The sequence below is a fragment of the Eutrema salsugineum genome, unplaced genomic scaffold, assembly GCF_000478725.1.
Source record: "Eutrema salsugineum unplaced genomic scaffold, Eutsalg1_0 scaffold_8, whole genome shotgun sequence".
Lineage (NCBI taxonomy): Eukaryota > Viridiplantae > Streptophyta > Magnoliopsida > Brassicales > Brassicaceae > Eutrema > Eutrema salsugineum.
Genome location: NW_006256414.1, coordinates 8,016,727 through 8,021,306, shown reverse-complemented (window position 1 = coordinate 8,021,306; position 4,580 = coordinate 8,016,727). Strand labels below are relative to the sequence as shown.

Below are 4,580 nucleotides of genomic sequence, written 5' to 3'. Positions count from 1 at the left end.
CTCCTCTTCTTAAGCTCCAAATGACTCCCAAAGCACCTGATAAAAACCTCAAAACATGCAAAACTCTTTGGGACCTAATGCAAGCCCTAAATCCTATTTTCATGCCTAAAGACTCAATTTACATGGGAAAACACATGATGAGGACTCTAAAATGCACTCTAAATGATGTAAAATATAGACATATCAAATTTCCACGGGGTAATGCCACAGACTACACTTGACCGTGGCAAGACAACACTTGTGATCCTTCAGACGTTCGGGACTTGACACGGCCACACGCCACGGCTTTAGACTTGGCCGTGGCAACTTTATACGTTCTTTCGGCATTTGACATGGCCATGCATCACGACCAGAGGGAATCTGTGGCACCAAGATCCATCCAAGAACAGAAGCTTCGGGAATTGACACGGTCACATGCCACGGCTTGACCAAAACCTGCTAGACCGTGGCAAACATCATCCTTATCCACTAAAGCCGGGTCAGGACCCGGTTTGTTCCGGGCTGACCCGGTTCGTTTTTCGAGAACTATATATAGATTTTACAGTTTTATTCCCAAGACTTATGCTTTATTCCTTTTGTCTCTTGCCTCCTTTGTGAAAAGACTCCACTTAAGAAGAGAAATATCGATTTTTAGGTGTTTAATAAAGAGAGTTTGAGAGATCTTGGTGTTTAAAGCTGTTTTCTTCTGAATCTATAATCTATTTCTTCATTTACACACTTCTAATCATGATTAACAACACATCTTGCAAAGGATCTAGTGTGTTGATCATGATTAATGAGTAATCTCCATATTAAGGTCTTAGATATGTAGATTAGGATGCTTAAGTGGTAGATTAGTGAGCTTAGGGGCTAGATCATGCATATTCCATTTTCTACAACCTGTTCTTAATGCTAGATCCATACAAATCATATGTGGTCTAGATTCTGGGCATTTCATGCACCAAAAGTGTTTGATGAAATGCCTCAACCAAGGTTGTTAGAGGTTTAAGTGTTATTCATCATGGGAATGATTGTTTATATGCTTAAATGACAAATTAAACTGATTCTTAATGCTTGTTAATTCATGTTTCACTAATGATGATTAGGTTAGAAACTGTTTTGGCATAGAAGTTGATACCTTCAGAGGATTAACTTAATTAATGATGTTTAAGTTGAATGGTTTACTTGATCATATGGTTCATTAGCTCATTAGTTTATCACTGAAGGCACCCTAATCCACTATCATGTCTAAGACCTTTCTCATCATCATACATACATTCTCATCTCATTTAGCTTTCTTGTTTGCTTGTCTTGTTTGATCACTTCTTTAGTCATTAATCTTGTTTTAAGTTTTAAGCTGTCATTAATCAATCAAAACCTCACCTGTTTGCTTGAATTGAGAAACTGATCACATAGCTTAGTGTCTATCACCACATTCTTGGATTGGCAACCTCTTTTATGCTACTTTGACAAGGGGATTGATAGCCCTGAGACCCATAAAGTCTTGTCTATCAATTGGCGTCGTTGCCAAATTGTGGAGTGTTTAGCATTAAGCTCTGATCTGTTCTTGAGATCAAGTGCTTATTTTTTGTTTTTACTGATTACTTTCAAGTTCTGTTTGTGATTTCAGGTGCATGAACACCAGATCCAGATCAAGAAGCTGTGGTCCACCTTTCCCTCTCAACGACAACATTAATCTTTTGGTACCAAGGAGGAGAAGGGACAGACGTGGAAGACAGATTGATCAGACTGATATGGAAGACCAAAGAGAGCATGTCGTTGACATAGAAAAACTGGTTCAAGAGCAACAAGCTCAGGGTAATGGAGCTGGTAATGCAGCTGGTAATGGAGTTGGTCAAGGGTTACATCAGGGTAATGTTCATCAGGAACAGGTGCATCAACAGCAAGCTTATGTCCACCAGGGACAAGCTCCAGCTCATCAGCAGAGGCATCAGACCAATGTACAACAAAGACATCAGGTGCACCACCAAAATACGCCCTTCCAATACCAGCAAAGGAGATATGAGCAACCACAAGTCTATGTTGGAGAGAATGACAGGGCAAATGCTCATCAGTATGGAGCTGGTATTCAGGCACCACCAGTGCAAAACAACAACTTTGAAGTGAAAGCATCCTTGTTGAATAAGGTCCAGAACTCAAAGTTCCATGGATTAGCAATGGAAGATCCCTTGGAACACTTGGATCAATTTGATAAAGTGTGTGACCTGAAAAAGATAAATGGAGTTTCTGAGGACAGTTTCAAGCTAAGATTATTCCCCTTCACTCTTGGTGACAAAGCTCACCAATGGGAGAAGAATCTTCCAAGAGGCTCCATTCAAACCTGGGAGCAATGCAAGCAAGCTTTTCTATCTAAGTTCTTCTCCACCTCCAGAACTGCAAAACTGAGAAACCAAATCTCTAGCTTCACTCAGCATAGCAATGAGAGTTTTGGTGAAGCATATGAGAATTCAGGAGCTACACAAACCAATGCCCACACCATGGGTTTAGTGAGGCTTCTCTTCTCAGCACACTTTATAGAGGAGCTCTTCCCAAGATTAGAAACCAGCTGGATACTGCTTCCAATGGGAACTTTCTGGGTAAGGAGATTCATGCTGCTTTAGAGCTAGTGGAGAACTTAGCAATGAGCAATGAGACTTATGGAGAAGACTATGACAGATCAAATAGATCTGAAGGTTCAAGCTCAGACCAGAGGCTCAGTAGAGAAGTTAAGGAGTTGACGAGTGAATTAGACAAGTTGAAATTCACCACTCAAAAGCCAATGCATTTTGTAGGAGAGTATGAGGAACTTTCTCAGATCTTTGAGAACATAAGTGAAGAAGGTCTAACACAGGAGGAGCTTAACTACATTGGGAATCAGAGGTTCCAAAGATATCAGTATGGAAATGCCAATCAGAACCTTTCTTACAGGAATCCCAATGTAGCTAACCCACAAGACCAGGTCTACCCCTATTCTCAAGCTCCAAAGAACTTTGTTCCCAAGAACAACTTTCAAGGGTCTTTTCAACCCAAGAATCAGTTTGCTCAGAATCCGGGTTTTGGTCAGCAACAGCAACCATTTCAGGGTACTGGTTTCAGTTCACAGCAGCAAAAGGCACCACCAGGGTTTGGGCCACCACAGTTCCAACAGCAGGCGCTGGTTCAACAACAGTTTCAGCCACCAACGGTTCAGCAGCAGCCACAGATGGGGTCAGATATGGTTGGTATTCTGCAACAACTACTTCAGGTTCAACAGATATTTGCAAGCCAGAATGCAGCCATGCAGAAGGAAATCAAGGAACTGAAGCAAAACCAGGCCTCAAGCTCAAGGAACCAAGGCCATCTACCTGGAAAACCTGAACCCAACCCCAAGGAATATGCTAAAGCCATTACACTGAGGAGTGGAAAGGAGTTACCTGCTATTAAGAACAACAATGTGATCATTGAGGACAATGATCAAACTGAGGGGGAGGCAGCCTTAAAAGATGATCAAGTTGCTGAGAGACCAAGGAAAGAAAAGGGTAAAGACGTAGCAAAGGAACCTGAACCAGAAAAGGTATATGTGCCACCACCTCCATACAAACCCAAACTCCCATTTCCAGGGACGTTTAAGAAGCAGCTTGTAGACAAGGCAAGAGCTGTATTTGAGAAGGTACTCAATGAGACACCACTCACAATGCCTCTCATTGATGCATTTCTAATGATGCCAAAGATGGGTAAGTTTTTGAAGGATGCCATTCTGAACAAGACTAAAGAACTCCAAGGCATGGTGGTACTAAGTCATGAATGCAGTGCTATCATTCAGAAGAAGTCCATACCAAGAAAGTTGACTGATCCAGGGAGTTTCACACTCCATTGTGCCATTGGACCTCTACTATTCTCTGGATGTCTTTGTGATCTGAGAGCTTCTGTCAGTTAGATGCCATTCTCAATAGCAAAGAAGCTGGGCTTTAGAGTCTTCAAACCACCAAGGATCTCTCTTATCCTTGCAGACAGATCAGTTAGATTACCTGTTGGTATGTTGGAAGATCTACCTGTCAAGATAGGTGGTTTTGAGGTTCCAACTGATTTTGTTGTGCTGGAAATGGATGAGGAACCAGTTGATCCTCTTATCTTGGGCACGCCATTCCTGGCCACAGCAGGAGCTATTATTGACGTGAGAAGTGGGATAATAGAGCTTCAACTTGGATCTAAGAAGCTCAAGTTTGATGTGAATGAGATGATGAAGAAACCCACCATTGAAGGTCAATGTTTCTATGTGGAGACAATGGATCAGTTGGCTGATGAGTTGCTTGAGGAACTGAATACTGAGGACCCTCTTCAAGCTACTCTAACTCAAGAACAAGGTGACAATAGGCTCTTAGCAGAAGAAAGTGAAGGGTACAAGATGTATTTGGACAATGCTAGAGAACTTGGTCCTGAAACAAGGTTTTTGGAACTGGAACAAAGTGGCTCTGAGGTTTTGGCTATCAAAGGATCAGACATTAGCCAATGCAGTTTTGATAAGGATTGGAATGAGGCTGATGCACCCCCTGTTGAGCTCAAGCCTCTACCAACAGGGCTCAGGTATGCATTCTTGGGCTTAAACTCCACATATCCAGTAA

General features: G+C 42.0%; 1 non-coding gene across 1 annotated transcript; it reads right to left on the bottom strand.

The window, feature by feature from the left end:
- Window positions 1–2,378: 2,378 nt before the first annotated feature.
- Window positions 2,379–2,484, bottom strand: LOC112082259. The gene has a single exon (XR_002896917.1). It is a non-coding gene; the product is annotated as a small nucleolar RNA R71 (small nucleolar RNA).
- Between the last annotated feature and the right edge of the window lie 2,096 nt (window positions 2,485–4,580).